Source organism: Athene cunicularia, assembly GCF_003259725.1.
Source record: "Athene cunicularia isolate RWA chromosome 1 unlocalized genomic scaffold, athCun1 chr1_part2, whole genome shotgun sequence".
NCBI lineage: Eukaryota > Metazoa > Chordata > Aves > Strigiformes > Strigidae > Athene > Athene cunicularia.
The window spans coordinates 69,938,612-69,953,930 of record NW_020799092.1 but is presented as its reverse complement, the minus strand read 5'-3'; the positions used below and the strand labels follow the sequence as shown (position 1 = coordinate 69,953,930).

General features: G+C 37.4%; 1 protein-coding gene across 1 annotated transcript in view; it reads right to left on the bottom strand.

Moving 5' to 3' along the window:
• Positions 1 to 4,249, bottom strand: part of PTPN12 (protein tyrosine phosphatase, non-receptor type 12) — a 49,214-nt gene extending 44,965 nt beyond the window's left edge. Inside the window, exons 1-2 of the mRNA XM_026868126.1 lie at positions 4,140 to 4,249; positions 455 to 531 (exon numbers count right to left, since the gene is read on the bottom strand). The gene's annotated coding sequence lies outside the window, so the exon portion shown is untranslated. The remainder of the gene's footprint in view (positions 1 to 454; positions 532 to 4,139) is intronic.
• Between the last annotated feature and the right edge of the window lie 11,070 nt (positions 4,250 to 15,319).

The window sequence follows — 15,319 nt, the reverse complement described above, 5'->3', positions numbered from 1 at the left end:
AAAAGTGTAGCAGGCTTTTAGCCAAATTCTGACTTCTGTTTAAGAATGTTAGATATAATTCCATTACCACACCTGCCATGAACAGCAAGAAATGCATATTAACATACACAATTTGTCACATGCCTCTAAGATCCCTAAAAATAGCCTCTCTTACAATCTGGTATTTTTGACACCATAAACTGTTAAATCTCAAGTTTCCTACGGTATAAAGTTCCAGTTTGGTTGCTTGTCACATTAAAATGAAGTATTTCATATTCTACTTATACTTAAGAGTAATATTAAAACTTTTAAATTTGCTTTATAAATGGCATCACATTTGCCATTTATTCAAGCCATAATAAAAGAAAGAATCTTCCATCACAGCTTTAAATTCTTAACTCAGACTATAATATTAAAACTGCACTAATATGAAACAAAAGCTTAAAAAGAGTTTAAGAACCATTAAGATACATACCTTAATAAAGTTTGCATTGATGTAGTCTGAATCTTGTGGGGGAGTTTTTAAGGTCAGTTTAACCCGGCTATGATCAACTAAAAGAAAAATTTAATTTTTTTTTTAAACAAGAATTACAAACACATGTAAATCACTATGTAACAGTCAATATAATATATATATAGTACATATGATGTGTATAGAAGAAATTAAGCATTAAAGAATGTTTCCCAAAGCTAAGTCACACAAACAAGTCAGTCAATTTAATTTATGGGTGAACCGACTCAAGCAGGGATAAGCAGAGTAGCTCCTACTGCTATTTGCTTCTGATGCTCAAGTTTACAGAGTACCAACTACTGGAATTCCAAGAGCGATTCATTACAAAGAAGCAAAACTCAATCGATCAGCAGCAATCAAAATTTTAGTTACAGAGTCTTAACACAGATCATGATGGCCAGAATTAAAGGCACATTTACAGAAAGCAGAAAGAACCTATGCACCATTGCATAGTTAAAGCAGCTGGTAGGTCTTAAAAGTCTCTGTCAAGGATGACTCCATCAAGTATTACAACACGAAACATGCACTGGGTTATTGCTCAGGCACAGACTGACTTCTATCCCCCAAACACTGGGCTAGACACTTTGCTGGGGCACTTTTAAACTAGAAGCAGCAGATTCCTTCCTTTAGGGGGTTTTGACACTGCAAGTTTCTGCCTCGAGCATTACTGAGTGTTTCAGAGAAAGAGTCTTATAAAAAGAGATATTTGGAGACCAAAATCCTCAGCAGTTTTTAAAATAGCCTTTATTAGTCTAGTTGACAGAATAAGCTAAACATCTTGGAATTCTTTTTGGTATTGAAAAAAAAATTACGTGTATCTTTATTAGAGAAAAAAACTTGATGATTCTTACTAAGAAGGTAGGTAGGTACTTGGCAGGTGCACCAGCCCTTCCAGCTCTTGTTGATATCAAACTTCCTACCTATCACATATAAGTCATTCAAACTACCGGAAATCCAGAATTAAAAAAAATATTGTATTCATACTGGGGAACAGAACTATTTGCAGAAACAGCATCTGCTCAAGCAATTTATGTTACTTTCTGCTCGCAGGGTCAATTCCTCAACCACAGAACAGCTGCTAAAACTTTCATTAAAGCTATATTCAGGAAAAAAACATAAAGAAAGAGTCTATTTAAAAGGAGGAAATATGGTTTGGTGAGGTCTTTTTTTTCAAAACATCATTGCTAATAAAACAGGGTACCATGCCCACAAGCAGTACATGCTAAGAGTTATTTCTATACAGAAAGCTCTTCCAAAAAGCTTTCAAGATCCTTGCTTCCAAGACAGTGATATTTTCTGCCAGAGTCCTGATAACATGCAAAAAATGTTTGTGTTACCATGTAATGCTTCCTAAAAAAGCACAAGCGTAGATTACAAGACATTTAGATCACAGATCTGAAGACAACGTGCTCTCACATAAAGGCCTAGAGAAAACCTTAAAATAGGCTACACTGTATTAAACTCCCATAATATAAAATCAAGAACACTTTATAAGCATGCAAAGGTGTCATAAACTTAATACTAAAAACTACTTCTACATGGTGGATCAGACTAATTAAAGTGGTAGGCTAATGAGGGGCTCCTATCTTCCCAGCAGAGTTGACCCAAAGTTCTGGAGCAGTTTCCAAACATGAAACATTTCCAGCCTGCCTGTATCTGCCACAGCTCACCTCTTTCAGAGTTTTAGGTCTGGAACATAATTCTCCAAGAAAAATTCCACTGCAGGTTCCAGGTTCAGATTTAAGGGCTTGGATATTTATAGATAGCCTAAATGCTCCATTCACAATCGCTAACTGGTGTCTTCAGGTAACCAGCGAACACCATGTATCATTTAATTATCATTTAGGATGGCTTTGCAAAGTGTAACGTGAACACGCACACACTTTTACACCGAAGCCAGTACTGCATTACTATTGAGGTACTGATCTCTCTGGTGGGAGTAACAATTTCTGATAAATATAGCACTAATTTCCAATTAAGTTACATTCGTAAGGTTTTTTTCTGGATTTATAAAGGATTGGGAAAGTATCATCCCTCTTCCTTCTCCAAAACATCTCCTGGCTTTCATTTCTATCAAGCTGATCTCTCATCACTTCATTGCTGGAAACTTCAGATATTTGAATATACTCTTGCTTTAACTGATAATATAGCTAAAATCTTCCTCAATGTCAGCTTTGAGGTTTGCTCATTTTCCCCACTGTGATCTGTGTACTCTCTCAGGTCCCAACAACTTAGTTTTTATTTTTATGTAGATTAAAGAAAAGCACGTCTACCACTCTAGTTGCAGCCATTCACTACTGTAGTAACTTTTAAGTGTCTCATTGATTCAGTTTAAGTCCTGCTAAGATTTTGCTATATTGTTCATGATCTACCAAAATGCCAGCACAGAAGAAAAAGCATTACAACTCTTAATAATAAGACAACAATAACTTCTCCACTTTTTCACTCCATCCATTAAACAGGTTTCCTCCCAACTAAAAAAACAGAATAAACATAAAAAACCCAATGATATTTAACTATTTTCCCGCAGTTGAGCTTAGTAGCACACTAGCCTTCAACATGTGATGTATGTTATACATATATCCTCTACCAAAATATGAACATGTGTCTTTGCTTCTCACTGCAGTAGCAAGTGCTATGCCCACCTTGTTAAACAACCTAGGGCCTATAGCTTAAGGGCAAAGTTTATTGCTGCTTCTTGCTTCAAGGACTGATAAACAGAAAAAATTCCAGCACTAGAAAAACAGCACACAAGTATACAACGATCTGAAACACACTGTAATTCAGCAGAATTTATCACTAGAATGCATTCTGAAAGTGAAAGCCAACAATGCTTAAGACCATTTTCAACTTCAAATTGGTTATAAACCTCCTAACACTTCTGAGAAAGCTAAGCAGTAAAATGCATCCGTTGTTAGTCTTCTGGGATATGAAAAAATGGCATTTGTCAGACGGCTATCCTTTCATCTCACCCTTGGTTGTTCTTACTGAAAAGCACAGTAAGAGCTTATGAAATACATGGCCCCACAAGCTACAGAAAGTGAGTTTGTAACAGGCAGTATTGTCATTACAGATCACTGATCTGTTATATCCACACATTGGTGGTTTTAAAATTTAAGTTCTGCTCTGACTGCTGCTTTCTGTGTTCATGGATTAAACAGAATTTAATTTGGGCTCTAGCAAAGCACAAATCAAAGATAATGCAACACTGAAAGTTCTCTCACACTGTTTGCAGGATACAAACAATCAAAAAAAGGGATCTATTTTACTTCAACCCACAAACCGGTTTCCTTAAGGCTCCTTAAAATTTCATCTAGAGTTTATGCTGACATTTGTTTGTTTTCAACCATTAATAACACGTTCCTAAGGAAAAAATACAGTTAAGCACCTAGTAAACTTCTAGACTATTCCAAGCTAAAATGAAAGTGTCAGTTTGTTATGGCTTGCGACCTACCACACATTTTACCTTTAGGTGATAGCGCTCCTAATATATAAATGTTCATTTATTTCACCTTCTAAGTTAAAAATAAAAATGTTATGAGTTATCTTTCGGCAAATTACCTTCAATTTTGCCTTTCAGTAATAACTAACACATTAAGAATAACAAGCACTTCCCTTTGCCTTTGATTAACATGTAAATCAGACTTACATGGCAATATATCCTTGTATCTATTCTTTTTAACGTTTTCTTCTTTCTCTCCAGTGGCTGTTGGGTAGATCTTCTCTGTTCTATATTTTGTTGATAATCTTCTTAACCTCTGAGGTAAAAAAAAATGTATGTCATATTTCCACATCTCAAGGTAACAGAAACATAACAAGGTATTAGCTTCATTGATGAAGACCACCACTCAGAAAAAAACCCTCTTCTCTCCTTTTACAATATTCACTATGGTGAAGTTTAAAAATCTAATTATCCAGTACTTTAAGCTCATCAGCAGTTTTCAACCAAGTTGAAGCCAACTGTATACATCATAAGACATGGAACTTCAGAAAAGCCTCTACAGCATCAGTATGGAATACAGTTGTATTTTATTTAGGAAATACACTCCCCTGGTGTACTTCTGTGAGAAACAGAAAAATCTGTTACTGTTCAGAATACCTGGAGGAAGAGCACAGATGAGGCTGGTTCAGAAACAGCTGTTAGCTGGTGGTACTCTGCTCTGAGGCACATGGCTTCCAACACTGACAACTAAACAGAAAGCTTTTAACAGGCATCAACTAACACCCAACTCCTGCTGAGTTTCAAGTTCACCCAGAGAAAGAAGGTCCCTGCCTCTCAGGTACAAGGCACTTGCAGTTGGGATGAGTGACAGGAGTTCTGATGTATTCACAACAATGTGTCATTTTTTCTCCTCCATCTATTTCAAATCCTAGAAACTTGAAACAGCCAAAACCTCTAATAAAATCCAGCCCATGCCTTCCAGCAACCTAGGAAGTAACAAGAGCAATACAGCTTTTAACATCCCACTCAAATTAGGCCTTTGCAACCTTAAAACTGAGGAGGAAGAAAGGAGTATAGATTCTCCTGCAGGGAAAAAAAAAAAAGCAAAACAAAACCACAAAAACCAAAACCTACAAGAGGACCCAGAAGTGCTTGTTATTTTAGACTATGTAGACATCCAGATTTAAAAAGGAATCTGAAGAACTGAGTTAACTCTAACTTCCAGCTAAAGCTAGGTGGTTGTGAAACCAGCCATTCTATCAACACTAACGTGGTGGTGGTAGATGAGACAATCAAGAAGAAAACAGAGAGCATAGCTTCAAAGTAGTTAACATCCCCACTGAGTTGTATTCTGCACATGTAGAAGGACAGAGGTTGTTCATGTTTCCCTCCCTCCATCTTTAATGCCCAATTATCATCCTTCAAGACCCAAAATGTTCATGACTTGCTTACTTTTGGGGAAGGGGGATAATCAAGGGAGGATGGTTGCTAGCTAAAATATAAATCTTGTTTATCACTATGCAACAACATACAGGCAGAAGAGCATCAGAAATAAGACAACCTGCTTGGAAAGCCAGTTTTCTTCTTGAATTCTTCTAAAACTACTACAACACTTGGGAGACTCACTGCGCACATCAATTTTTTTAAAAAGAAGGAAAAATTAATTGGCAGCTCAAGCCCACCAATAATACTGACAGCAAATGAGAAAAAGAAAAAATAGACAAAACTCAGAATTTCTGTTATATACAGAAAAGCACTTCTATAAAACTTCTCTGGACATAGTGAAAACCCAGCAAATTTTATATGCAAATGTGGGTAAAACTTTGCATTTATTTGAATTATATGCATCTAATAATCCATAAAAGTGGTATTTACAGAGCAAAAACAACAGCAAGGTAAAATTTAAAAAGGCAAATCAAGAAGTAACAGCTTTCAGACAATTTTTTTAATCTCTTCTTCGAGGACTTTCTCAGAAATTAAATCACTGAATGCTAAAAGGAGTAACAGAACTAGCACATGGGTTTTTCTTAAAAGGCATTCATCTTGAGAAACTTCTCATGTTAGTTGATGAAGAAAAAGCAGTAAATATTTGGAGGTAAGACAGTAAGTCTCTGACCACACAGTGATCCAAGTGCTAAATATATTATCTGAAAACATAGCTAGAGTGAAGAATAGGAAGATCAATTCTTGATAAGACATGTAAACAGCTACAGGAAGCTTCCGTGCAGACTACACTCACCTTTGCAACACTAAACCAATTCACAACATAATCTGTACATATAGCAGGCAGAGAAACCTGGTTTGTAACATGGTACAGACATAAGTACCGCCACTGCACATGGGAGACATTGTCCTATGTAACACTGTCCTTACTGGTGTCAAAATAAAACATACTGCCTGTGCTAACACTGAACACAACCAGCAGTCTAGAAATAGCAAAACACACACAAATAATTTAGCCATATCAGCTAAGAATTGCAAGACTTGAGAAATAATTTGAAATAGGCTATAAGCCTCCAACTCAGACAAAAAATATCCATAAAAAAGGCAGAAAGAAACAACGATACTTTCCAAAAACAGTCACTAATATGATTTTGTATATTGTTTTGCTTCTCGACCAGGTTGTGAGTTGGAGGGGGAGGGACTGGCAGGAAGAAATGGGGAGTGGTGGTCGTGGTGTGGTTTTTTCCATCTTACTGATGGGGCAAATGTCATGATTCTGCTTAAAAAAGGGAGCAGAAAAAAAATCTAAAGAAAAAACAACTTCTGAAAAACATGAGTAGAAGCAGAAGTTATTTTGCATGAGAAAGGATATACTTGAGGAAGTGATACAGGAAAACGTTAATATCCAAAAGCAGCCTAGGATTCAGCCCATTTTAAAGGCATGCAAAAAAATAAAAACACCTTCAGAGGTACAACTTGGAAGCCAAAAAGGCTGGAGTCACTATTACCAACTTCCATTTTCTAGAAAGTGATGATATGAGAATTCAGCACAGCCTTCCCCCCTGCATGATTCAATAGCTGTATAATCCACTAAACAGACTGGGAAGTAGAATTAGCATAGCCCAGCTCCAAGGCAAAGACTGGAAATTAAATACAGGTGGATTTTAACACACATCTGTTCCTAAAATACCTTAGGATCCATGTTTTTAATGCATGATTGTCAGCTATTCTGTGACGTGGGTAATAGAAGTTCAGTAATTACAGTCCTGAGAGCAATCAAAAAGAGTAAGTAGCACTCGTTATGATTTGTAGTAGTATCTGCTACATAGAATAGTATCTATTTCAAGCTTTGGAAGAGAAAGAGTTGACTAAAGAGTAAGGAAAGAATTCTAAAAACTGAGGTTTGAATGAACTACCACAGGAATGGAAAACTGTCAGACTCAGCAGAAGATTTTGCCCTACACACAACAGAAAATTTTGGCAGAAAGCTTCTGCAATGCGCACACACAGCCTGCTGTATGATGCAAAAGATTCAGTGCTTCCTGGGTTACAACCTAGAGTGACCAGAAGGAGGAGAATGGGGGTAATGACAGGGCAGAAGAATAAAGAATTTTGTTCAGACTATGGTAAGTTAATGACAAGATAGCCAGTAAGATCTGTCACAGTCCAGTTTCATGCTAATTCCTAATAAACAACTGTCTACAGTACAAAGGAACACTCATTTGGGTTAAGCCAGTAAACTGCCAAATTGCTTCCCAGAAGATATTCGGACGCCAACAGCAGGGACATCAGAGATCCAGCCTGGTGCCTCTGCGGATAACAGTGGATGCTTCCATGACACTTGCACAGTCACTGGAACTGCTATTCTGGTACCACAAAAATCTTCATTTATCTATTCTTTTAAGAACAAAATGGTCAAAAAGTAAGTGTATATACACGATTCATCATACTTCAAGAACTACATCACAAGGCCTGAAGTTCCATTCTCATTAGAAAAGTTTAATTCTGCTTATTCACTGTGAGACAAGAAGTGGTTTGTGGGATGGTGACAAACACTTACCACATATGACAGTAGGGAGATGAGCCTTTGAAACAATTTGAGTTTCAGAAACATACTTTCATAGTGGTTTTACAGTCTGTACTACAAATCTACTTCAGTGTTTTTACAAAAAGACAAACCAGCTTTTCAAACCCAACATGTGGAATCCTACCATATTAAGAAGAATTTAGTCCAATCAGTTCAGAACACAGATCTCTTTTGCAGTCAATCTATTTCATCTATTTAACACTTTAGAAAGCCTGTAAAGACACATTGCTTAATACCCTAGAAATGTTGTTTGTGGATTCAAGAAAATATTTATACTGCCTATTGAGATTTGAAGAACTCGCTTCAAAAGCCTGAACCTAATTCGAGATTCAAATTTTCTTGTGACTCCTTTCCAGGCTTCTTTTCAAGGAAAGCACATCTAAATAAGTGAAGCCCTGCTGAAATTTGAGTCCTCAAATCATCTCCTAAGCCTTATCTGACACTTTCAGTGGCCAAAACATCAGTTAATAGTAACACAGTGATGTTTGCCTGAATCTCCTTTTTGACCATACGAGAGGAGCAGTACATATCATAGTGTCAGACATCAGCTGCAAGAATATTCCACTGCACCTGTAGTTCATTTACTGCATGACAACAGGCAACAGGCTTAGGAAGCTCTACATGGCCCGCTATGGCAGCAGAGTCCTGAGATAATACCAATCACACAAAAACATAAATACCAATCACACAAAAACATATTTTGTTTTGCAAAATGTGCTTAAGTCCATTAAGAAATAGTCATAGAATCATGTAGGTTGGAAAAGACCTACTCAGAGAACTGAAATTAAAGAAAAGCTTCCAGAAAAGTTACCTTAAAAATCAAAGCATAAAAGAAGATACTAGGAAACTCTTAAAAAAAAGTTGTACTAATACACTCATTTTATGAAGACAGACATCTATTTCTATCATAAACCTGATACTGCATTGTTCTTACTAGCAGCAGGGAAAGAACAAACACATGAATTATGTTCAACTATGCTCTCATCCTAATAATTCAGATAAACATTACTAGGGCAGAATGAATTCCCTATTACTTCCATACAGTAAGAAAAATGTACCTGTAAGGAGCGATGTGAACCAAACTACCACAGAAATGTCAAAATAACTATCTTCTGGTTATCTATGGTCAGATTACACAGGTTTCAGATTCTGTAGCAATACTATGAACACAGAGATGCCTTTGTCAAAAGACAGCTCCAAGTGCAAACTCAGATCTACCACTGCTCAAATGGGGTTCTGACTTGCTAAAACTGCTTTGGTTCCAGAATTATTTTAGCTTAAAGACCCTGCAAATCCAACTGGAGTTTTCCTACACCACTTTATCACTGACAGCTCTGGGAAACACCAAGACAAGCTGATGCTAATAAACTCAGTTGGAGGATGGACCACTCCAAGCCAGGGGTGCCTCTGCAGCTCCAGGTTGCAATAGCAAGGTATGAATAAACACAGTGAGCTGGGTTTCCTTTAGTCACTCTGCCAGAACAAGAGTTGCATGGCGAGAGTGGGGCACAATGCAGCTTAGCACAAAGGTTCTAGAGAAGTCAGGTCCAGTTGGGCAGAATCAACACTAAACTGTCCCACAGGGGATATCACTGGTTACCTCAGTTCCTGGTTAAATAGTACAAATAATGCCAAGTTTAGTATAATTTCAGGTATCATACTTGCATTTAAGTCTCCCAACTACCTCTGTGGTTTACATTTGTACATATAATGATTTGCATCTGTTGCAAATAAACAAGAAAACATGAAATGACCTATATGCAAGATAATGTCCAAAGAGTCTAAGCTGACAATTAAAATCAGTTAGTATAACACTTAGTACATACATATGAAATTACAGATAAAGCTAATTTTTAAAAGTACCCCTCTCACCACTTTGCCTTAGGAGTATTTGAAAAATAGCACAGATCTGTGCCATATGTCAATCTTTCCCCAGTTATTCCTGTCAGCTTTCAAACAACAATTCTTTTTAAGAATTCCTAGCCCTCATGATGATAGGAAAAAGCCTTCCTTAATGCTAGCCAAGCATAAACAATGAAAGGAGAATGATCTGATTCTGTAAAATAAAAGCTTCACCATATCTCAACATTCACAGATGGCTTTGGCTGCAAGAACAAGCTAGCAGTCTGGACTTAACTGATTTATCTGAAATAAAGCCTTGAAAGGAGATTGCAAGCTGAATTAACACAAAGAATGAGATACAAGGAGAAAGAGTTTTCATTACCTTGTCATCCTCTTCTAGCAACACCTACTAACTCTCAAGCTCTAGGTGTTCCAAAGGAATCTCTGCTGAAGCGATTAACAGACAAGTCTGATAACTACAGTCACTTGGGAGCTCTGTCTTCTATTTCACAGCAGGACAATGATGGGTCTAAAAACCCCACTGAGTTCAAGGAAGATTGTGTCAACCACATAAAAGAAAAAAAAAAAAATCTCTCCAAAGATACCCAGGGAACTCAGTACAGCATCACTTCACTATTAGATAGTGTACTCTGTAACATCTTAACTCTGTATTTTTCCTCAGGGAGGAGGGGAATTAATGTTATTGTATTAATTGTAGATTTATAGCTGATAAAAGAAGCACTGGTCAATGACTACAATGCTGGCAGGTCCTCATACAGAGAAGGCCAAACAACAGTACCAAAAGAAACCAGTTAAGGAATATATCCGACTTTCTCCAGTACCACAGTAAAACGGGTTAAAAAGAATCCCATCATACTCTCAAGAAATAAGTACTGCCAGAGACGAACATTTTGCATTTTTCCAAACCTATGTTTTCCCTAACAAAAATATTAGAACCAGGCACATGTCCCACACTGCTGATAACTAAAGATAACTTCACACAGACATATTATCAAAATGTGGGCTGATTGTTTCAAAAGTCTCCTTTTCTCTTCCTCATTTCTGAAACTATTTTTATACTATCTGCATGTTAATCCTAGCCTAAACAAACAGTACTATCAATTACAGTTGCAGTCAATTTATGTTCAGCATAATAGTTAAGCAACATATGTACTGCCAGTAATGGGCTAATTTTACAAGGATGGGGAAGATTAGAGAAATCTACAGTCTGTTGATGAGCAAGTAAATAAGTAAGCAAAACATTAAATTATTAAAGCATAATCAAGTTATAGTTATTAAGTTACTATTGTATGTTCTGAGATACTTTAGAAAGCTCTCCATACTCATACTCATAATCCCGATACCATACCATACTCATAATCCCGATTCTTACATGTGTAATAACTTTCTATCTCTGAACCATATTGTTTCCTTAGCACACTCAATGTGTGCTAATGTGAGACTACTATGAACACATTACATCAAGTGAAAACGCGCAGGACAACACAGCAGTGACAGTTATAGGCTGTGAGTGAAGAACACAAAAATTTCTGTTAGTCTGAAATCACGTGATTAGAAAATTGACTGCTTTGGGTTGAAGGGTGAGAAGCATGTCGTGTAAAAACAGAAGAGGTCTTTAAAATTAGCACACACTATAAATGTCAAGCTTCTTAACAACATTAAAGCAATTCAGGAACAATTCTTGATAATTCAAAACAGAAATAAGCCTCAGATATTTTGCAACAAGATTATTTTCAGACCAAACAACATAAACACAAACACCATAAGGAAGGAAAGCACCTAAAGAAACAAACAAGGAAACAAAACTCATAACCAGGGAACCCCCCTGCTTAAAAGCATAGTTTCCAAGTTTCTGGATTCATTGTTTTCCACTTATTCCTTCACTCCTAGGTTTTCGTGGTTTTGTACATGCTGACAGCACAAGTATATTAAAAAACCACCACATTTAATCTCGATTTTCTCTTTAAGTCTTTCTTTGAACATATAAAGTTCTTATTCTACCTACCTCGCTATGTGATTAAAAAGGGAAGATGCTCCTAAAGAAAGCTATGGTGAATGATTTTTAAGACAATGTTTTTACAACACTTACTGATTAAATGTTTCAGTGGAGTTAATCATCATATCTGCAAAAAATCCAGCAGCTTGTTACTGAAGAAAACAGCTACTAGTACAGTAAAAAACTCAGTCAACTGGAGCATATAAAATATGCTATCTTCATATTCAAGTCTTCTATACTGATTTCCTCATTAATTCATTTTTCAGTAGTTGAACTTTCAAGTTAAGATGGTAGCTTAAAGGCTTGAGCTGTCCTTCATGCAATTTTCAGCTTTTTTTTTTTTAAAGAAAACTAATACCATTCATTTTAGGGCAAATGAATAGCAATTGTTTCTTATGTGAAAAAGAATTATTAATATCTAAAGTTTTAAACTCTTAGAACTTGCAGAATAACTATGCATGCCAATCTACTGAATATAAAACATCTGAATGAAAATAGGGGAGCAAAAGACAGTTTTCCCCACCTCCAGCCCTTTTTGTCAACAACACTGTAGATGCTAACGGTATTAGTAGTTCTTATACAATTTTATTGCCAGCATTTCAAATGTTGATTTGTTCAAGAAACTGATGGATGCATATTTATGCCTCATTTAGGTTGAATCTGCATTCAGATCAGACTCAGAAATGTAAGGTCTTATCACATGATGGCTATAAATAACTTGCAAAAAGAATTGTCAGACTCAGTTTTCATTACATGCAAATTTCCAATTTAGCAGGAAGCTACCATACCATCTCATAACAAAGGTACAAAGACTCATAACCCTTCCACCTTCAGCATCTTCCCACAGAATAGTGTTTAGGCACATGTGGGGGACAACAGGAAATGTTACATATTACAGCTGTTCTCCAAGATGTCATCTATATGTGCAGTCAATGCAGGCATTTACAGCGTAAGCAAAAGAAAACTGCCTATCTCGCCCTGGACCATGACAGCCTTCAGAATCTCTGGGGGAATTCAGCAACACTACAATAAAAGGTCGGTTGGGAGCGTGCAAGCACACCTTGAATCCTGACTGCCTTGCTACAAGGCAAACAAAACCAAGAAGAATATTGCTTTGTCTTGTCATAGTCCCAATGATTTGAGCTGCTTAGTACAAGAGTAGCTAGAAGTGGAATCGCTGATATTAAGCGGAGATTTAGCCTTAAATGAAAAAATGTAGAGAACAGCTTAAGGAGCCACCTTATTTCTCACCTTGGTCTGCAAAAGCAAGCAGAATTAAACCTGCAACACCAACACTGCCATGGCAGAGCTCTGTGAAAAGCCTTGCCAAGAACAACACTCAGAGAAAGTATGAGACAGGTGGGATGAACTTTCCACTTTGATGCTCTAAGTGAGTTTTGTTTTCTTGTTTTAAAACCGAAAACTGGTTATAGGTCCATCCAGGTAACCTTCCCCTCAAGAGCCACCCTTTGACTCATCCAGGAGAGGTGACCACACTGCAGTCCACTCCATCTAGGCAGACTATCTCCAAAGTCAAATTCTGACATCCTAGATGGGATGCTGACACCGTCAATGCAACATCTGAATTGAGTGAAGACTTTTACATAGTGTGCCCTTCAGAGAGGTCAAAGTAGGTACTTGTCCTACCTCCCTTACACTTGATTTAATGTTTCTTAGGGAAGTCAAAACCCACCAGCTATGATGTACTAAGAACGGATACCAAAGTAACAGCATCCCCAGGACCAGCCCACAGAAGAAAATATCTAAAGGCAAGTTGAGACATTCTACAAAGAACATCCCAAAGTCAAGAGGTTTTATTCCAGCTCAATCGGGCACCTAAAAGGAATATAACCTATGCTTTTTTCGGGGCCACATGGGAGGGGCTGGGCCACTTTTGGTTATGACTCTACAGCTCTACAGTTTCAGTGCTCATGCCTTAACAGATCTAAGACCCTTAAACAGCCAGAAGCACCCTGTGACAAGTATTCAAAGGAAGACCTGTATAGTCAATGCAGATGAGGTACAATTCATACAAATAAGCAGCATAAGGATCTAAACAGGTATCAGCTAAACCTCAGTCTTTGAAGAATATTTAGTTCGTTTAAACCACATCAATTCTCCCTGAGAAATTCCCTAATTTATTACCATCAAAACTCCACACCACCCCCCCCTCCCCAGTCTTTACCATTCCTTTGCTTGTGAATTCATAAGTCTGTGGAATGAGGTATTAAGTTCCATGGCAAATATGTTTTGCTTTTGTTTCTGCTCAGCAGTAAAAAAAATAAAAAACCCACCTCCCAAAGTTCTTCTCCCTCTTCCTTCCCAAGATGCAAAACTCTTCCTCTTTTCCCATGCCTTGGAACACATTTCCTTGAGGTCAGTGTTTGTTTTCAGCCTAATTCATACTAGGTGGAAAAAAAAGCACCACACCAGAAACAGGAAACACTGATCTTTCACTCCAACAGAAGTAAACCTGAATTTCCTACCTGCTGGTCCTCCATTACCAAATCTGCCATAAAGAAAGGCATAGGAAAACAGTCTTAAAGCCTGTAAAATCTGCACCCCCAAAAAAAGGTCTGCTATACTTGTTATGTCCTGCTTTCCAAAAAGGCATCAGGGCTTTTTAACAGCTACGTCTTGCTGATTTATCCGAAACAGATATCCTGCCCTGTAAGACTTTCACCAAGAATGGCTTTAAGCTGAAAAGCTGGAGCCTAACAATGTTTTGGGTAAAAAGCATAGCTGTTTGTGCAGCCAAGAAACATGGCAACTGAGATCTGGCTTTGGGTCCAAATTACCTTTCTGAAACACGCCTACAACTCAAAGGTGCTGTTCCTTTCAGTTATGTAGCATCATTTAGCACACACTTGAATCACTATGTGATGACATGAGTTCGGTGTCCCATATGCCAATGGTGGAGATGCAAGCAATTCCAATAAAAAACCCACCAGTTTTATACACTGCAGAAGTCTCCCCCCCCCATCCCCCCCGAAAGCAGGTTTAAACCCTGTATGGAAACACAGTACCTGTAGAGCCTTTCAGTAGTTTAGAACCCCCAGTATTCAGCAGACAAGATTAGGATACTGTTAATATAGTTATATTAGTTCATAATTGGCAAGTAGAACCCCCACAAGGGTTTAATGACTATTGCCCCTCCAAAAAAATCCCACAACCTAAAGTCTTTCCAGACATAAATACAAAAAACCTCCAAAACTTTTGACAAGCACTAAATCAGTACCTCCACGCAATAACATATACACAGGGAATATATAATGAATGGGAAGAGAAAGAAAAGGTATCAAATGGAAAATAAATTTCTACTAACTGGAGAAAACATGCTTACAACTATTTTCACCCCTTCTTGGAGGCTGTCTCTGGAAGCCAAGGAATGTGCTAGTTATAAAGAGGCCATTTATGACTGAGTTCAATAGCATTTTAAGAGCCAGAAAGAAGTAGCCTCATTAAAGATATAAGCTTGTACTATCTTTTCAACTGTAA